Raw genomic sequence first — 21,874 nt, 5'->3', positions numbered from 1 at the left:
ATTAATTTTCAAAATCAATCATCACATGAGGTTGACTTAGGTATCCTCATACTATATGTGCTCTTGATGTCTTTTCCAACACTTTATTTCTATGATTTTGTGTAGCAGAAAGGAATAATGAGCTATATTTTCCTTCCTACTGAAGTAGGTGACAGTTATAAATATCCTCCAGACAGACTCTACCGCCACAGCAATAGCAACTATATGATGACAGTAGAAGATATCTCAATAGGAGGAGATCAGCCAGGTTCCTTCTGTGAAAATAAATTTACCTATAAGCTCAATTTCAACAGCCACTGACTTATACGACAGGGGAAAACCCAATTTCTTTCCCACTGAAAAAAAAATTACTTTTATGTTGCCAGTGCTACAGCACCACAACTTGGAAGCTATCCCCATTTTTCCAACAACTGATTGATTCCCTTCTAACCGTGCAGCTGATGACTCTGCATTCATCTTGGGAGCCAATTACACAAAAAAAGAAATTATAGTAACACTTGTCAGAGAAGCCCAGATTACTGTTTTTATACTGTTTTTCTCTTTCCCTCTTCTTTCAATCTAATCCAAAGGAGATATGAGTGCAGAGTTCAAGTTCACAGTAGGAAGGAGAAAAGACCAATGTCAATAAACCAAAAGATCTGAAAAATACTTGATTTGTATTTTTTTTTTTTGAGCTGGATGCATCACCTTTATTTAGATTTCCTGAATACTGACAAAAAGTGACTTACGATGCAGCTCTCAGTCTTTAAAAATCTATGGACAAGTGCTTCATGACCCACCTCCTATTTTTCTAATACTTGTTATTCTATAGCCTATTGCAATTACATTTGGAAAGGCGTAAACTGCAGAGGAATACTTCAATGCCATGCTGTCTTTTTTCCATGATATATAATCCTAGCAGATGGACATTGGCTCAGTCCAGACTCTGTGTCCAGGAGTTTGATGTTAATACAAGCAGATCAGACACATCTATCTGATTAAGTCTATGTGGAATTTTATAACATGTATCATAATGAACAGAATAAAATGTGAAGGCTGTTGAAAAACCCACCAGGTTTCTAAAACAATGCTGAAGAACAGGAACAATTTTTTTTTTTTTTTTTTTTTTGCTTGCTATAATATTAGATATTTTATTCTGGATTTTTAACATTTCTGTGTGTCATATGCAAAATAACTTTTATTAATGGAAATCAAAACCCACAGCAAGGAAAAAACATTTTCCATCCTATTTCTGACTGTTCCCAACTGAGGAACTTGTCAGACACAATATAGCTTTGCAATTACACAAGTCTTTAAAAGATACTGGCAGATGTTTTGAGAGTTTGACGTTCTGTATCAATAAGAAAACAAATCCATGACAGTTTCCCATCGAGTCAGAACAATACAAGAACAGGACAGAATATTTTTAGCATCCTTATATTCCATACCACACAGCCTAGGCTGCTGCTAAATAATTTTTTTCCTCTTTTTCTTTGCTGAGTTTTCCAGTAGTGTAGTGAGCAATTTATAATCAGATAGGGTTAGAATTCATCAACAGCTTTCTGCTGTGGAATTATATAAAAGACTCAAGTCTCTAGTAATAGCATTTTTTTCCTGCATTGCCCATGATTATGAAATAAAAAAATGTGAGCCCATAAGCCCTACCCTCAAGGGCCTAGGGGAAATCCAGGGTCATCCAGTGTAGCATGTCCATAGCTCCCGGCAAGTCAAGATCTCCTGAAACTACTGGTGCTAACACGAGTTCATGTCAAGAAGATTAAAATAACAGTCAGCTCTGTGTCTGGAAAAAGGATGAAGCTGACAGAGAGGAAGAGCTTGCTCTCCAATGATGAATTCCTACAGCAAATAAGCTCTTTCCTCATTAAGATCATTGTTAGAGCAATTGTTGGGTTCAAAGGGGAATCACCCATAAGTGCAATCTCTTTTACTATGTATAATTTTTTACTTTTATAGTCATATAAGTCTGGGTATATGATGTCCATCTAAGGCACCCCTTCACTCTTGAGGATGTATCTCAGGTTAGCCTTTGCATTTCCCCCTTATTTTTATCTTGAAGAGCTCAAGTTTTCCAAAGACAGTTTCTTGTGTTGTTAAGATGCACTTTCCCCCTTATTTGCTTATAAAGGGGTCAGGGGGTAACAGCAACAAAACACTAACTTTTGGGCCAATAAGTTTGTGATATGTTAATAATATTTAGAGAAGGAGCAGAATATGTCTCCAGTAATAAATACAAGTAGTTTTGACACTCCACAGGTTGTTATTCCCGGTTGTTTGTTTGTTTTTGTTTGTTTGTTTGTTTGTTTGTTTTTTCTGAAGGCAGAACATTGCTAGAAGTTTAATTTAGAGAAACCGTGACTTGAATCCAGACAGTTAACTTTAAGTTGAAAAACATATAGGGATTATGAAGAAATTGCTGATTTCACTAAGCTGGAAGAGAAGATGATAACACGTTGCCTTGAGTAAGAGTACGGTTAATTAGTAGAAAACCTTAACTTTCTCACAAGCCTAGAAGTAAGTCACTAAAACATGGCAATGCAGCTGGAAGAAATGAAAAGTTAAAACGCCCTGAATTTATGATGTGCTTATTGAAGGGCCACCATGTTGGTTCTGATACCCGAGTCTCTTGGGCAAATACCTAGCAGTTAGAGCACCCTGAAAGGAAGAATCAAAGAATGTGGATGACCCCTTCCCATCGGGATGATTTTATCAATCAAATTATGGTGAAATAAAAGATTTAGCTAATCCCCTCAAAAAGTTTCCCACAATTTTATTAAAAAAAAAAAAAAAAGTCTGTGATCACATATGGGGGAATAGTCCAGATATTGACCGTGGTTTTTTAAACTTTTTGGGTGAAACAATAATGTATCTTGCCTGTGTATGTTGAAAGCTACGGAGGTAGCTCCCTGCATTTCTAACGTGGACATATGCTGTGAACATGAACAGCTATTATTTTTCCAAATATTTTTCACATTGCCTAATACTATTCACTGTCTTTCCTGTCTTTGATGTGTGAGCTGGCCAGTGCTCTCACCTTGAGGACAATTCTTTGGGAGCATCACATCCCTGGTCTGAGCCCTGTTATAAATGGGATAGTGATCCCCAAACTCTAATAATACACAAGACAGGAAAATAAAAGCAGTCAACTCTTCTTTCAAATGTAGCACATCATTTTCATACTGACACATTCATTTTGTATCAGAAGAAGAAATGGCCTATTTTGCTTAATACCAACATCTATTCCTATTCACTGCTGTGCTCAATTGCATTAAGAATTCAATATATTTGAACATAGACCTGAGTTTATTCAGTATAAATACATGTCTTCTGTGCAGTGAAGCTATCAAATGAATGACTTAGCACCAACTGAAGCTCTAGCTTTTATACAACCAGTTATTTTCCTGAGCGGATCAACTAATTCCTGTCATTTGAAAGTTTAGGCTGGTAAGCAACTTCATTTTTTAAAAGCAGTTGCTGATCAACACAAAACCATGACTCAACCCCCTTGTTTTGAATACACCTTATTTCTTTGTGCTTACATCAGCTTTTTAATTTCTCACACCTTTCTTGTAAAGGGAGGATAAGTACCAGGAGAATTTTTAGCTTACATTGACTTCTGCTTTGAGTAGTGCTGGAAGAAAGAACAACCATCTTCCTCTAAATAAAAATTTTGTTATTTCCTAATAAAACATCTGTCCTAATATTGCTAAGAAAACTGCATGAAATTGTCCTCTGAATCTGAGTGCCTACACATTTGCTGTTCCCACCCTGCACTGTGGCTCTTGACACAGGACTTAATGTGATAAATGAACTTGTGAATGAGTTGACCCAGAAATTAAAAGCTTTTTGTGCCAGCTGAATTAGAAAGATTCCAAACAATTTTTAAAAAGAACATTTGAGACACACACCTTAACTGTTTTCACAGATCAGGAGGAAGCTTGCTGTATTTATGGACATGGTTATATGTCACGGCTTCATCACAGGAATGAATGACAGGGCTGAATAACCTGGGCAGGTTTTTTCAGCTTTATATCAAACAGTTGTGTTTGCTGCCCTCTATGAAAAGTAGGTTAGAGAAAGTGACCTTGCAATACTGACACGAGCAGCTCAATGCCTAAAAGAAGTGGCAGAGATAAATAAGCTTAACTGCCATGCAATATCCTGTAAACATATGCAAAAAACTCAATTAAAAAAGCCACAAAAAAGCCTTTTGGGGGTATTGGATAAGATCCTCAGCTTATGCAAAAAGAATCCATGTAGGGCAGTAATTAGCCTTTTTAGAATTACACTGTGACTGTACTTAATGAATCTTTTGCCACTTATCAAGGAACTCATACTGACATTTTGCAATATAGCTAAAGCTTCCTATACAAGCTTATTTATCTGAAGAACTTTCTATTTATAAACCTCACTAGAGGTAAAATTAAATTAATGAACAAGTCCATCTCATTTTTCCAAAATGCAAGAATATACTCTTGTTCCACCTCTTTCAGTATTGAATATTTATTCACCAGTTCAGACATCACCCGTCACTTTTTTTTGAGAAAATGTTTACTTTTGATCCAAGCAGTTTCACACACAAATGTTAGCAGAAAAGAAATAAATATGTTAAAACTGTGCTGAGTAAAAGCAATAAAAAATCTTTTTTAGGAATATAGAGAAGGTAATCCCATTTAAATATTTGATGAATAAATCTTTAAGAAGGAAAATAACCACCATTTATATTTCTCATTGTCATTGACTCAGTGGTTTAAAAATTGATGGTATTGAAACATCATGCACCACAGGGCTTTTTTTAATATGATAATAAAGATTAGTCTTGTCCATTGTATCATACTTACAATCATAAATTAATGCAAAAGAAGTTGTTTCACGGAAGTGTTGTGCAGTCTCCAACCTTGGAGACTTTTAAGGCCACAGTGGGTAAAGCCCTGAACAGCCTGGTCTAAATTCTGTGTTGACCCTGCTCTGAGCAGGAGGTTGGATCCGTGACATCCCAAAGTCCCTCCCAACCTGAATCACCCTACAGTCTCTGCTCCGACATCAAGATCAGCCAAGTCATTTTTCTTCTGAAGAGGGTAAAACTACTGTCTAACCTGATGTTTCCTCAATCAACTTGAAATAAAACAAAACACAAGCCCTATTCCAGGGCAAGCTGTCCAGGGTGAAGCACATTTACGCTGGAAGGTTAAGTGCCCTATTTATCACTACTGGAAACAAAAGTTTACCTTGCCAGCAGTTGACTGCTCCAGTTCCATTTGCTCAACTCTATAAACAGTGGAAAAATAAAAAATAAAAAATGAGTAAGTTTAGGCATGTTTCTCCCTGTCAGGAGGTCTCATAAATAAGTGTTTGTGAAAAGGACCCAACATATGAATCATTGTTGTGCTCACAACTGTTAAATACATAACCATGCAGTTAAGTGCCCCAGAGTCCCTCCTAACGTCTTATGCAGTAAACGTTCCATATTATTAAAAAGATTACCACTGCTGAGAGCTGAGGAACTTATTGCCTCCTTGGATGCAGAATATAGGCACTTTTACAAGAGGAAAAGGAAAAATAACGACAACAATTTGAGCAAAACCAGAAGAAACAAGTCTGAAAATAGACAAAGCTGAATGGTGTTCTAGCTGGTCTAATGGAACGTATTGTTTTGTCAAACTGTTTACAGTTTTATTGTTTCCGTGGCTTGTTGAAAAACTTGTATGCTTTTTGGCTACTGGGAAAAAAGCTTATCAGGGGAGTTTGTTGTTGTTGTTGTTTGTTGATTGTTTGGGTTTTTTTTTTCCTTTTTCTTTTGACAAATATATTGTGGGACAATTTGTTTCCGTGCAAAAGGACATGAACAGAGTTCTGTGCAAAGAGGGTTCAGTGCCTCTTCTGACAGCAAAATGACACGTGGCATATCTGCCAAAGTCATTCAAGGCTGTCATCATCATTTCTTCATAGTTAAATCAAGATTTTTCTATATCTTTTACCCATTTCTTCCACTGTTCCAATACTCCTAACAGTTCAGTGACATAGTCATGCATGAAACAAGAATTACTTTTTTTTTCTTCCTTAGAATTAAATGATATTGCTGAAGCTTAAGGAAAAGCTAGTGTCGAATTACAATGTAATTCTGTTTTTAGGATTCAGGCATATATCAGATTATTCACTTTTAAAAATAACGCCTTTGAATACCTCTCATTCAACAGGCTTTCAGTTTCCTTTCCTGCAAGAAATACCACCCTTCCCCTCCCTGAGAGCTAACTAAAGCTTTTGAAATAAGGAAAGATTGCTTGTATTTATGAAACAGGTAAAAAAACATAATAAGGAGACCTAGATGACATGCTAATGTGTTTGAGCATCAGGAGAAAATTTTCGTGTACAATGACGGTTATAGAAAAAAATACCAGTAATGAGGAACATTAAGATTTGTCCAGGGAACCTTTTTTCCACCCTCCTCTGCATACGCATTAGGAAATCGTTTTTAATAATGCTTACCACTTTCACACAGAACAAATGCGTCCTTTAATGTATAGCTATTTATTCATAACCTATAGTGTACTATCTGAGTAGAGGTGAATCGAACTAAACAAAGGGCCCGCAAGGATCAGAGGAAGGATGCTGGGTGGATGCACCCACCGACGCGGGGAAGAACAGACTGCGCCAAAACCGGCGACTCCCACGATCACCGAAGGAGAGAGATTAGACTATTGTCCCTCTAATGAAACCCACCACGGAGAGTCAACCAAAGAAATTCTTTCTCCAGAATGCTGTACGAACTAACAGGTGTTATTGCCTACAGGGGTATAAGACTTATTATGGGATGCAAGGACAAAGAGAATTTGGGGTTGGAATGGAGAATTTTGGGGATGTATAGAAGTTGGGGTGTTTAGAGGAAGGAGCAACCTCTCATCTCACTAGACCGGTCAAGGAGGAATCTCTGTGTCCTACTGTCCACCAGATTTAGCTCACTAATGTTTTTCATCCTTACATGACTGCGAGCCCATTTAATTGATGCAAATATGTCCATATCTCCATGAGCATTTCTATGGAGTTCACAGTTACAGAGTGATATAAAAATAAAATACACATATATAAGCCCACATAGTTTTCTACACCTTGCCTGAACTCAGAAGCCCGATTTTCTTTAGTATTTGATATTTCTGCAATAATTTCTATGTTCAAAGCACAGGTCCACCAGAGAGTAGCAGCTAACCTAGTTTAGGAGCAGTGGCTGGTATTCTTGTACCCTGGATCCTGAAGAAAAGGGAATGAAGAACAAAGAACAGTTGATTTGAAAAGTAATGTCTTGTCCACCACACAGCAAGTGTGTGAAAGCAACAAGGATGGAGTTCTCCCAGGCAATATTTAGCGATCATAACAGTTCCTTCTCCTCCTCAGGTGTCCTGGTTCTTCTATACCTGCTGCGAGGGCAGCAGCTGCATCCTCTCCACCTTGCAAAGAAAGAGGGAGCCGGTGTCGGGAGCACCAATGCAGGGCATGGTTTATTACAGGAAACTGTTGAAACCTTACACAAGGCAAATCTGACACAGGGCAGACAGTGAAAATTCCAGCCTAAGTGGTTTACGTTTGCCCAACTGAAGGAAATTGAGTCTTCTTAGGACAAGTATTGGACTTTGTTAAATATAAGATATACTATTGTATTTTCTTATTTTGGACTGAAGAACTGCAGGCTTTAGTAATCTTCTCAAGAATATTACAGGAGAGGATTTCTTTCTTTCTTTTTTTTTTTTTTAACAGATAATATGCACATTTCATCACATGCTGTGTAACTTTTTTGATCCACAAATCTAAAAGTTAATGTCTATGTTTCAGTATCTAAAAAATCAGAAATATACTTCTTTATACATCTTTCACCTATTTTGCATAACATGCTTCTCTGACAGGAGAAAAAGAGACCAAATTTCTCCTTCTGACATTGTCCATCTTTTTTCAGGGGAAGAAAATTCTGCATATATTATTCTGGCAAAATAAAGCTGAAAACTGAACAGTAGAAATCCCCCCAAATATGTGAAAAAAACACAACAACAACAACAACAACAACAACAAAAACAAACAAAAACCCCCAACAAACCACAGCTCCCTGCATTTTTATTGGAATAACACAGAAACTCCATATGTTTTTAACTTTCAAGTTTGCCTGTTCCCTTAATGAGGGCAATAAACCCCTCTGGTTCTGGGATGTTCATACAGGAGCAAATCAAGCAGTTCTCAGCTCAGAGTGAAAGGAGGATTGATGTCTGCTCTGCTCGACAGAAGTTCTACTAGGGAACTAGGAATAGACCAAAAGTGGGAACAATAAAAGCAGATGCGTAACCTTTCTTTGCAAGGGAAGTCAAACATTCCAGTGAAGGAATTCAAAGCTTCTCTAGGTCACTTGAATAACCAATTAAGCAATCCATCACAAACCCAGTACACCCTTCCCATTTGTCATCGCTCTTGGTGTTGTCTGAGAAGGGTTGATAACTGGTGAGAAGAACCCAAGGCCAAAGTGATGCTGGTCTGGTGCGTGCACGGGTGGAAACCTGTGGGTAGAGTCCCTGAGAGCAACCAGCAATGCTGGCAGCCACTGCCGACTACAGAAAAAATAGCTAAGGCACCCAGACTGCTTGGCTGCAGCGGAGTCCAGGCTGGGTTACAAAATCCTGCTGAATAACAGATTAAGTTAAGCTGTGCTGACCTGACTTTTAACCCCCAAGAGCTTTACCCAGCTCTAGCACATTATTTTCTGTCAGGACGTGCAGCTGATCATATAGAAACTTTGTGAAGAGCTGCATGATATGTAGACTCATTACAGACTGCCGCTTCCAGAAAGTAAAGATATTTCACCAAAACATTACGTAAAAGGTGTATGTATGTATTCATTGTTAAAGTATTGGCAGAACAACTGACAGCTAAGGTTCACATCCAGCGAATTACACTTGGCATGTGTGTGCAATGTTTGTTTAAAACTGCAAATCAATTACATTCCTTTCTAAAAGCAAAGGAAAAAAAATCCCACTGGAGTCAGAAAAAAATTCCTGCTAAGTGAAGGCTATACAACCAAACTCTGAAGTCGAAGTGATTCCATTTTCCAGTCTTTTTCATAAAATTGATCTGTAGCTGGAGAGGCGAAGATACTTCTCGCTTATATTTTAGGACATTGTGATTCACAAACTTTCCAAATCTGTTTCTAAAGGAGATGGAGCCATAGGGAATTTAAGCCTGTGGATGTAATCTTGAATTTATCTCTCCTTGACCCTAGCCCTAGTTCAAAAGGTCCCTGGAGTGCATAAGGCTACAGGTAGGAAGGCAGCGATGCGATAACATCAGCTATTATCAGAGAACCATCTTGTCAAGCTGCCAGTCGCCACTGAATATAGTTGTACTTAACGCCACCAGAGGGTGCAGGAAAAAATCGGTCAGATCTTCTCATTTGGGGAAGGATTTCTCAAAATATACACGTGAAGGAAGATTCGGGACAAAGGGAAGGATAAGCTTCCAGAAAACTGGATCGACTTTCCCATTTCTGGTGGAGGTGAAGCTCTCTATTTGGAAAAAAAAGCTGTTATTGGTAGTAAAATGACAAACCTTAGTGATTTCAGAGACCCTGCATTAAAAACAAGCAATATTTGTAAAAGTGTCTCAATTTTAGTGGCAGGATATTAAGGGATAAAAATGTGGGATTCTTTTCAGTTGTCCTCTTACCTTAGGGGCCTCATTTTACATTTTCTCATTTCTCAAGAATTTAATTGTGGACTACTAATTGTAGGCTATGGAATTTTGGAACAACCCAACAATAGAACTGAAGTCTCATCAGCCTGGGAGCCAAAACTTGCACCCCAGATGTGATGAAATGTGTAAGATCACAAATGCAACCACATTTCTAGAATTATCTTCAACCCAGACAAGAGGAGAGGAGATAATTATTTAATAACATGCCTGGATTTGACACTTGCTTATGGTATAGTAGGGCAAAAATAGAAACCCTTGTGGTTTTTGCACCCGGGAATTAACTACAGTAAGATCATTTTGTTCTCTCAGAGAAACTGCGGTTCCCTTCAAAACCTGCTATCTAATGGAATACAGCTGGAAGTCTGACAAATAGTCTATTTTTGACTGTCTATAAAATTCAGATACTTTATCACCAACCTGATTTAATCACAGATTTAATTTTTCTTTTAAAAAATTGAAGATTTCAGGTGCTGTTCCTAGCTTCCTTTTAAACCAGAAAAATCAACTTGGCCCATGGAAAAAACAGTTAAAATTAGTGAAAACATGCTCATTTAGATGAATTCAGAAATTCAACTGGTTTCTACCTTCGGAAAAGCAAGCCCAGCAAGTTTTCTTTCAATAGGTCATGCCGGGTTTATATAGCTGATGGTTTGGGTTCCTCAGTGTTATTGAACTGCTTGGCATGTGGCCTCAGAGTAAATAATCAGAGCACAAAGCCCTTGACTGTATTTCACTTCTCCATGCTGTTTGACAAGTGTTTACATTGCAGCGCCTGCAAATCTGCTGCACGTTCTTTTTGGCATCTCTCCTCTGTGGTTTCTACATAAGGAGGAAGGGAGAGAAAGATCCGCAGATGGTGTGAAAGCAGACCCTTGCTCATGAGAAGCAATTTTCTTTCCGAGGCATTAACATCTCTGACATTTATAAAACATCACATGCTGTGACAGGAGCTTTTGCCTCCATCAGCAAATCGCCGTCTCGTGGGAAAGCAGCTCTCTCTTCACCTCTTAGAAGAGAGTTGATGCTCAGACGGGGTTATGAGCATGAGGGTTGATAGAAAACAATACCCTGCCAATTAGGCACCCCAAAGTTATTTTTGATGATGTTCCGTTTGGGGCTGGGTAAATGAAATCATTCCCACCATAAAGACACTTTCCCCACAGTTCCCACGAGGGTAAACAGCAAGCTAACAGTCCCATGTGTCACCCATCCAGCCACGCTGTATCTACAACAGTGAAGGAAGAGAACTTATGGATACCTGGGGCACCCCAGGACTGAACAAGGCTGTGGAGATGGGCTGCAGAGTCTCTGGAATCACTAAGGTTTGTCATTTTACTACCAAGAACAGCTTCTTCTTCTTTTTTTCTTTTTTTTTTTTCACCCCAAATAAATAGCATCACCTTCAGCAGAAGTGGGAAAGTTTATCCAGTTTTCTGGGAGCACCCCAAAGGGTTTGTGCAATAATAACATTTCAATGCCTGCCTAACCATAGCGTATCCACGTCTTCAGCTTAGCAGGGCCCCGAGAGCACCTATAGGCTTGAATTCCTGGACCAGTCTCCCCTGAGGTCCCCCGTCACATCCTCTGCCTGTGGGTTCAGGAGCCCCATATAAGCTCAGGCTCAGACACCAGCCCATCCCTGCTCAACTGCTCCCTGGGATTGCTGCTCCATCTGTGCTGGATCACCCCTAGCTTCCTGGCAGTGATTCACAGTCTCTTAAATGCACTGCAAGATGGGTGCAACAAAAAAAAAAGCATCAGTATTGAAGCATTGAGACCCCTGATGTTATTTTATGGTGTAAATCCAGATGGTGACATTGCTAAGTGGGTCATGGTAGAGCAATGATGCCCTGTCTTCAGGAACAAGAAGGAGGGGATGGAAACCAAGTCTCTTGGGAAGACAGAGAAGGTAGGCTGTGACAAAAGGTACTGACTGAAAGTTTTAACAGTCTCCGTGAGAGTTTTTGGTCATAGATGTGCACCAGAAGCATCTCCCGTGCGCTATTCAGGGAACTCTGGGAAAACTTGTCAGTGACAAAGATGTCAACTGTCTTTTTTGTCCCCTTTTTTTTTTTTTTTTTTTTAATGTAAGCTATCCCTAGGTTACCATGTGGCTCCAATTCAGAGATTCCTTCACAGTCTGGAGACATGAGCTGACAGGAACTGCTGTCAGTAAGGGAACTCCTAATTTGTTAAAAGGAAAAAGTTCTTTGCAATGGGGAACATCAGAAATAAAAGCCTGTCCAGTGGCTGTGGAGTGTACATCTTTGGAGGCTGTCCAAAATCGCTGAGCAACCTAATGCATTTTTAAGTGGTTTTTTTTGGGGGGGGGTTTGTTTTGTTTTGTTTGTTGGGGGTTTTGGGGGACTTTTTTTGGGGGGAGGGGGAGGAAGGAACAGATGACATCCAAATATCTTTTCTAAGCTAAGTAATTCTGCAAGCTTGTGGCTACCACAAAAATCAGCCTAATGCCTGTGGCTGATTTACTTTGTTCAGCACACTGCCTACATCAAGGGTTTCAGCATTTTACTTACGAAAATCCAAGAGCTTACAAGATTTATTTATAATTGCTTGGAGATTTAAAATGCTTCCAGAAGGTATCACTAACACTATTCCCCAAGGGAGAAGGTATTTATGCCGTCACATGGTAATTCAAGGATGAATAGGTAGGAATGGCTGGTTTTGGAAGACAAATCCTCATAGGATAGAGGACTGTTGGTTTTTTTAAAATCTTCTCCAAATGTTTTAAGTTGCGAAGATCAACATCAAGTTGAAGTGTCTATTTATGTTTATCTCCTCACATAATCACTGTTCTAACTTTGTGTCACTGCCAATGAAGTTTAACTCTGGGCTATGCCTGTTGCAATGAGCTAAATGGAAAATTTAAACTCTACTGCAAATCCTCTGGCGATACAGTTGCTTTGCCCTGGTTTTGGAACTAGATTCCTTTCAGATGGAGCAAAACAATTATCTGCAATTCTGTTTAAACAGCAGCATCAGATTCACACTTTAGAGAAAACATTGTTGATGAGAATCAGATATATTGTGCATTTTTCGCTTCCTCACAAACATGGGCATGATGGGCTGTGGGGACCAGTGGGGGTACCCCAAAAGCAGGAGCACCCACATCTCCAACTTGGATGGATGTGCAAGTAGCAGACTCTGCATCTATGGAAGAGGAGGTGTGAGCTTCAGAGCTTCACCCACATATCCTTTGAGAGTGGTTATATGTATGAGTGTGTTCAACTGAAACTTTTTTGGAATCATTATAGAAAGGTGTTCAGAAATCTGGGGGTGTTTGTTACAATTTTTGTATCTAATAGTGTTGTCTATCTGTTGCATCACAGATGTTGACTCTGAATGGTTGACACTGGTTGCGGCTAATTATATGCTATTAATAAATCAGGATATTGTTTCAGTTCCTATCTGATTCTAGTGGGGTAGGCTTAGCACGTTTTTGTTGCAACATGATTTTGGTGGATAATGATGGCAGTCTACTGAACCAGTTTAGGACTCAGAAAAGGTTTGGACAGTAAACTTAAGCACTTGCTGGGCAGAAGTTTGGAAAACATTGTAGTGACTTCTAGCACTTGAGTAGGAGAACATTGTAGAAGATAGACAAGACAAAAGGGAAGAAGTGGAACATCTCACTCTCCATACCACCCTATGTTACCCAGCTGGTCAAGGCCATGGCAAGAATTGGCTCGAGTAGCTGTGAAAAGCCACAGTCTCATTCCTTGATACAAGGACCAGATAGGATCAGTGTGGTATAATGGGGTAAAGTTGACCTGAGCTAGCTGAAGCAAGGAGTAGTATGAAAAAAGTGGATGGTCAGCATAGTTATTTGTGATGTTTTTTTTGAGAACACCCTTCAAGACGGGAGGATGAGATTTGCAGTTTGACCTGCGTAGAGGATTATTAGCAAATAATGTGTTTGCAGCGACTACTAAGAGCATAGCAAGAACTATATGAGAGGCTCTGAGGTTAGTGCTGGTGGCTACGAAAAGCATACCCAGAGGAAAAAGGACAAAACCTGAAAAGCCTGAATAGAAGTCCAGAGTGAGGATGAAAGGCGGAACAGGGCATCCATTTGTACCCAGAAGACAGACCAAGGTTCACAGGGTCCTTCTCAAGTGTTTTCTAGCAGCCTTATCCAGCCTCCAAGCTAAAAGTCAGCGTAAGCTTTACTAGAAAAAAGGAGAGCAGCATTTTGTTTGTGCCTTTGCAGGTATAAGGAAAAAAAGACAGCCGCCTTCTCAGGGATACTGGTTGGCTTCACACAGGGGCTGTATATTTCTAAGCCACATAACACTATCAATAGCTGCAATAATGCCACTAAACTTTGGATAAATGAAGCTAAAGGCAAAAGAGAATATGACCATCACCTCTATTATCAAAAAAAGGAACTGCAGAAATGAGATTACTTTCACAAGAACCAGGCAAAAGATGCAACATTCTCTTAAGAGGAAGAATCAGAATTAGGCATTTCAAGAAATCAAGAATAATTTGCCAATACGGGAGAGATAATCAACACTGCCAAATGAGAAATATGCTTGGGGAAAAACAGTCCAACAGCAGTGCTCATTTAGATGTAGGAGATAAGCTTGGTAGGGCAGTATTGGGCTAATGCAACAAACCCCAGATCTAATTTAAATGGGAGTATGCTGTGTTTCTGAAACAGAGGCTAGTGAGGCTGATTTGAAAATCCTGTTATTGTTAGGGGAGAAAAAAAAAGTGAGGTCTCTATAGGTCCTCCAAGTGAGTATGTTCTTCAAACGAAGCTTAAAGCCATAATAAAGGAATGGCATTTTATCAGATGTCACAATTTCACAAATAGATCATTTTAGTGGAATGGTGGAAGGGCAAGGGATTATATACAAAACAAGAGACCTGTCAGATACATTAGATATTTTAGCAGTTCTCAGTGTAGAAACCCAAACAGAAGGTCTTTGAGCCCAATTCCAAAATACAGCATAGGGACAGAATCAGGCAGGGCTGATTTGCAAGGAGGTATACGCAAGCCATAGAACTGGAATTTGGATTGGAACAGGAGTTGTTTAATGCCACTAAAAATATCACAATTTTTTTTTTTTTTGTCAGGAGCAATAAATGATTTCATAAATAATTTAAGCTATTATATAATCCAATAACTTGAATAGTAAATATAAAAATTAATGTCTCAAGTCCAGATAAGGTGGTGACTGGAGGCATTGGTCCAGTTGCTAGGAAAAGTTAAACTGTCTTCCTTTATAAACCTGTGAAACAGGACAGGTCTCAGATACAACAGTGCAAATGGTCAAGTTTAAGAGGGTAGGTTTAAAAAAAAATAAGATGTGTAGGGAAAAGGCAGTTAAACCTCCAACACTTGATTAAAACTGCTGTTACCACAAAGCAATGCATTTCTTTGGCTCATAATGTCCTTAAATCAGCAACAGTGCAGTTTCACACTGAACTGTTGTTTTCAGCAAGTTGACCAAGCAATTGTTAGATGCACAGTGATAGAAAGAAACAATGCCCGCAAGCACTATTAAAAGATAGATAAACACTGACATTTGGTTCAAATACCACCCAATGAATTTGTGGACAGATGGAACATCACTTGTGCACAGTTTAAATTCTAAATATTGCCCTTAGTAGTTTTCAGTGGGTATAAATATAAGGTATAAGAATATAACGTGGCAGGTATTAAACTGAATGAAGTGATTTCTGAAAAAAGCCTGACTCCCTGATTTAATCTACATGACCATGAAGTGGTGGAGGAGGAAAAAGCTTCCTTTTGCCCTTCAGCCCGTGCGCAGTACTCGTGTCACTGTGAGCTGACACATGGCAGCGAGCTAAGGCAGCTTGTCAGACAAGCCCACGGTTGGATGGGCAGTGTTGTGGGACAGGTGCTTAAGTTAGAAGTAATCAAATGCAGAATGGGAGGGAGGCATCAAAACAAGCACAGAAAGAAAAATGTACCGCACCCAACTCAAGACAAAGATATGCAGCAATCTTAAGAATTTTAGACAAACATTTTATTTGTAAAGAAAAGCTTGCTAGCATAAATCCAGTTGTTTCTCCTACAGAAGAAGTGCAGAGGAAGGGAAATTGAACATGATCCGTTAGCACATCTCAGGTCCGAGGAGGTTGTCTGGCAAAGGAGTACGCCAGGGCTACTGCCTAATCCCAAATGGTGACAGCTTCTTTCTACAAACCATCTGTTTCCCCACTGTCTGTCACCCCTCTTCTAAAAACATGTGCCCAACCAAGTCTTGTTGTGGGAGATGTGTTGACAGACAAACAAACAAGGTTTCTAACCATCATCGAGAGGCAGCAATTAGCAAGACCCCAGAGCAGAAGGTGGCCAGTTGTGTCTGCAATCCGATCAGTAGCTCCGCATGCAGATTTCCTTGAAGGACTTCAGGTGCTTTGAGAAAACTAGTTCTTATGCTTGCAGTTCAACAAGTCAGTAATCCACAGGGAACACACCATTTTGTGTGTTCAGATGAATCAGTGACCAATTAAAACCTCAGTAAGAAATAACCTTACTCTAACCTCTGTATTCAATTCCCAAGATAGTTTGAAACTGAATATAAACATGAACAAAAAATACACCCTGGAATATAAGGTGTCTGTTTAAGCAAAAGATGGGTCAACTCTTTTCTTGGCTATTAGTGGGAAAAAAAGCCACTCTTGCAAAGGACTTTGAAACAATGGCTGAAGTGGGACTCGGGCATCTGAATTTCATATAAAATTGAAACTTGCAGTCCTAGGGTACCTACCCACTTGCCTTTAACATTGGGGACTCAATGCTGTGTCCAGGAGCCAGAAGTTCCCCTCTGCACACCCAGTAAGAGCTATTTCAATGTCAGTAGGGCAGAACTATCCAGCACCAAATCAGCAAAGTGTATTTTTCTCAAATCTCCAGACAAACTTGACAGGACAGCGTTTTCAGATCCCATGTTTTTCTTAACTCTGCAGGCTCAGCCTCTACCAACACACATTCATATTTAATCTTATTTAAGAGGCAGGACACTACCAAGTTCACTACCTAGAACCAATCAGGAGGAAACTTATTTTTCCTTTTCCCTCACTCTCATTAATATTGAGGAAAACCTCTATGAGATGAAGACACTGTTACTAACCAAGTCCTTTACAATTATCTGGTATGCTTACCTTTTTCAGTCAGCTAAGGGTAGAATGTGAAGTATCAAGTTAAATTGTAGGATGCTGACTAGTTTAATTGCTACCACAAGTGTGTTTAGTACTGTTAATTGAACCTTGAAAGAAAAAAAAATTCTACATTTCTCCAAAGTCTGCTCAATTTGTTCCCCAGTCTGATGCTTGGGGGAATTTCCTCAGAATCTAGAGGAAAAGGTAGACAGTGCAATGCATATGCAAATCCATACAAGAATCTTAGACCATACAGGGAGATGGTTGAATAGAAGTTTAGCTATAGATTTCAGTGGCATTTGTATTTCCAAAAGGTAAGCCAGAATTTGTTAGTCTGAACAGCTTTCCTGTTCTCCTGGAACAGGAGAGAATTCTCTCCTGGAAAAGGAGAAAATATCTATGCTGGAAGAAGACTGCAGCTTCAAAGTATTTTTTAAAATTCAAATTAGCAAAAGGCATCTGTCTGGTACTTCGCTTAGATGCAACCTGAGAAAAGGTGTTCAAGGAAGGAGCACACCTAACAAAGTGGTTGCTGGAGAGACCTGCAGCAAGTCAACTGGATGAAAAATAACCTTTTTGATTTCATTCTAGTTGAAAACACTTGAGGTTCAGTACTTTCTCTTATGCCCATAAGAGAAAGTTATTTTACCGCTTGTCAGGAGATGAAAAAAGACATAGCAAGGTATTTCCTTCCCAGCTTAAAAGCATTATTTCTAGATTAGGATCCTGTGATATTAACAGATACTCGTTTCTCTAGAAAAGAACATTATGACCAACAGAAGCTATACAAGCCAGAAAAAGCTAACAACTCCAAAGTCTTTTTATATAAGTCTAAAACCTAGAAGTCACTAAAAAAAAATTAACACCAGCTAGAAAACTCCTACCCAAGCACTGTACCCTTTCATACGTTGCAGGCAACCAGATAAAACCAGTCGTGCTCTGAGATTCAGGACTGAGGAACTGAATATCCCAGTAGGTAAGTACTCAGATAAGGGATGTTATTTGTGAAAGAAAAAAAATAGTTTACAAGCTATTTAAATCTGCATAGCTTACGACAAAATGAACTAGCTATTAGAATAAATTCAGATAACCTATAGAGCACTTGGGTAGTAAAATAATTTTGCCCACAAAAAAAAGATTAGGATTAGTATACTAAGAGAAAAACAGTAGTTATTAACCCTCCTAACAAGTTGGTTGTATCATAGTTACCCTCTTGTTTCTCTTTTCCTCAATTAGTATAAAGAAAAAAGTAAGACCAAGACACCTAGTTCTGAAAAATACTAAAAAGCTAACATTATTTAATAATTACAAAAACTTAACTTTTTTAGGAACATTATTTTAATTCTAAGAAAGCCTTGAACAAAGCTAGTGCTTTTCTGCTTACCCCAGGACAACCCCTTTCACAAACGGCTGAAAGGTCCTCCACAAAGAAAGTCATAATTTTTAAAAACAATCAAACAGCTGCAATTATTCCCTCTATATATACATATTGACCTGACTTAATTGTCGATTAGTGGAGCTCCTCCCAGTGGGGCTTTATTTTATAAATGGGTTTTTCTGTTGCAGTAATCCTTCTGTGATATATTTTAGTTCTTTGTACATATTTAGGATAGGTTATAAATGGATTGAAGTGGAAGTAAGAAGAAATAAAACAGTTGAAGTTTAATTTGTTCTTTCTTGCGATATTTTCAATTCATTTTCCTTTTTATCTTTTGCTAGGTACTTTTTATTTAAGATTAAATTTTTTTGAGAGACAACATGTACTTCTAGGTAGATATTTTAGTAGCACATCTAAGCTCTTTCAGTACTTCCATGTTTACGTGCAAGGGAGAAGGAAAACAACTTCTGTTAAATAAAAAATTAAAATAAAAATAATTTTTTTGGCTGACAAATTTCTAAAGGCTGAATACTTAATGCAGGCAAGAGTCAACATGTAACTTGTCAGATCTTTCAATGATATTCAGTGCATAATTCTTGCTGCAAGCACAGTAAGGAGAAGTAAAAGTTGCACAGTTTAGAAATATTTTCTAGGCTGAAAGTAGGATTTCCAACTCACTGAGACACAATTTTCTTTAAAATAGGAATTTCTTTTACTTGTGGGATAGTGAAGAATCATTGCATACAAATGAACACACTTTGTTTATATGGCATTATTTTCTAGCTGGTTAGAAATACTGTTTTATTATTAAAGCACAGCATAAGAAGATTTTTTTTTTTGTAGTTTGTGTATAAAGTTCCTTATCACATATTAGTAGATCTATATGCCTTATTACTAATATTTTTTTGTATGTAGTCACTTAAGAAAAACTATTTGCAAGAACTGACTCTCCTGCAATACTGTGTACTTGTTTCAGACCTAGTATTCTAATGTCTCACAGCATCTGATTAGATGATTGTGATGTAGCCTGTTGGGTCCAGTGTCCCTGGAATTATTTCAAACCAGAATTATTTAATCTAACCAGAGAACTGAGAAAGAGTGGACGTTCCTGTTTTGGTGCTTGAGTTCTAGTACCAAAGCACCCTGGCTGTAGGACCTGCTACAAGAGGTTTCACATCCCAGGTATAGAAAGAAAGAGGGAGAAAAAAAAAACCCCTCTTTAACTTTTCACATACTTTAAAGTAAATATTATATTTAAGGTATTCAATATCAGTATATGAATATTCAATTAAGTTCAGAACTTGGTTCCAGATCTGTTAGGTGGTTTTCTGTCAACTGGGACCGGAGAGCGTTGCAAATATCTGCATCATTGAAAGAAAACACAAAGCCCAGTAGGTTTGCTCATTCCTAGAAATCAGTCCCTTGAAACTACAGGAAAATGCATGCAAATAATTGCTACGTTCTCGGGAAAAAAGTTTGATTATTTACACTTGTATTTCCCTAATTATATTTGCATAATGTAATTAGTATAATTAGGCATACTGTACATTTCAAATATGTTTTTTTTCTCACAGTCCAACTGTTCCCTCTTGCTTTTTTTTTTTTTTTTTTTTTTACTATTAAATGACATTTGTTCTAAGGGTGCTGGCACCCAAGCTTTTGTAAAATTTTCAGTCCTCCCTCATTTCAAAGACATCAATCATCTCTAATGTTTGATCCTCTGCCATAGTGAGTGTGTTGTGTCTGTGTCAGGGTGCTCTTCTCCAAGTCAAATGTAGGGGTGCAGGAACTGCCCAAAGCAAACCCATGGAGCAGTACAGCGTGAGGACTTAACGCAAGCTTTGTAGCTGGAGGAGCTCAGATCCCACCCCTCGTTGTTGTAGCTGCCCTACAGGTGTTTGGCTACAAGCTCGTAAAAGATGCAGTGAGGGTCTGGCTAATCTTAGGCTGTATTTAAATAAAAAAAAAATTAGTCGAGGAATGGTCCTGGTACAAATGTGGCAGTAAGATGTCTGTAATGCTGGAGGTCAGAGTAAATGGTTTCAGACTGAATTTTGTTACTGTTACTCTCATTGAAATCCCGCGGTAAATTTAGCCCAGAGCAGAATGTTCAGCTCTAGGTTTCAGATGTCCACAGCTTATTAAAAATTCATCAAGCTTTTGTCATAAATATCTTTGCCGTTTTACATTTTTCTTCACAGTTGGAAATACTTTTTCATGTATGTGTGACTGCAAGGGCTGAAGTTCAAAGCAAAATATCAAACCCTGAGCCTTGCAGTAAAACTATGAGTGATGACAATGACAACCTGGTGTATGTTAAACTAAAATTGCCCTTCAGGAGAGTTGTTCTAGTGCAGCTTAAAGTCTCCAGGACCCATACCTTATCTTCATTGGCATTAGATGTTATTTAAACACTGTCCAGCTCGTCTAATTGTATACGTATGTTCTACCAGATCGTAAAGGATAACCTTCTCCATCTAGCTCATACGTATTTGAATAAGGAAAACACTATTTCCAAACTGTGTTCATGATCTTAAGAGTTCAGTTAGAGCTTTAGTCCAGCTTCGTAGCTGGATCTTTTACTAAAATTATTCTGAACATTCAAGTGGTGTAATTTTTAAATAGCTTCTTGTTTGCCATTAATTACCCAAATTAATGTTTCTAGTCTTTCATCTACAGGCCTTCCTGAGTATTACATTCCTTCACTTATTGAATAATGTTATTAATTATTCCATAATCTTGTAGATTAATGTAATTTCATCAGTGTAATATAAATCACTACAGAGAGTTGTAGGGCTTGATTCCACTATCAACATGTAATTATATCACTTATTGCTCTTGCCTAATGCATGGCTTGTTCAAACAAGGATGCCAAGGCTTGACCTGGCACTGCAGGATCTCATTTGGGTGGCAGCTTGCGTGGGTGTTGGTGCTCAGATACAGGAGCAGTGTTCGTCTTTAAAAAAAAAAAAAAAAAAGACTTCTGGTTTTAGAAATATTGGTTCTGTTCACTTCCCACAACCATTCAGTCTTCTGGGTGCTAGACAGACCTCCCTTTTTATTTGCATCACTGTGGAAAGTCTTCTCTTTTGCTTATGTGCTCAAACTTTTTGATATCCACAGGACCACCATCTCATCAGCATCTCTGTCCCACCCTCTTTACTTCCTGGAGCTCTCGGATGCTTGTGCTGATGCTCATAACTTTGTGCCAGCGATACCAGGAGGCAGAAGCACCCATACCCCTGATGAGCACTGCATCACAGCTTTCCAAGGGAAAAATCATTCATTTCAATTGCCTAATATCTTATCCTGAGGACTGAATTAAGTTTGCAAATTAAAATAAGTAAATTTACCTGAGGACAGAAACAAGCCAGTGGTGATAGGAACACCCATAGCTTAAATGTCAAGGTTTCAGGAAACAAATCAGTATATCATCGTTATATTTGCTATTATGAGCGTACACATCTTTACAACTAAATGGCTGCCGGTACTGCTATTATTAGTTAATCTGATAAAAGTTTTTACTTACATAAACTCAGCAGTCCAAATATGAGGCAAGTAGTCTAAGCAGGGAACTAGGACCCTTTGATAGCTAGTGGGAGAAACAAGCAGCCTGGGAAG

The sequence above is a fragment of the Balearica regulorum genome, chromosome 4 (assembly GCF_011004875.1).
Source record: "Balearica regulorum gibbericeps isolate bBalReg1 chromosome 4, bBalReg1.pri, whole genome shotgun sequence".
In the NCBI taxonomy this organism is placed as follows: domain Eukaryota; kingdom Metazoa; phylum Chordata; class Aves; order Gruiformes; family Gruidae; genus Balearica; species Balearica regulorum.
The sequence above is the reverse complement of the archived record's forward strand: the minus strand, read 5'-3'. Positions refer to the sequence as shown.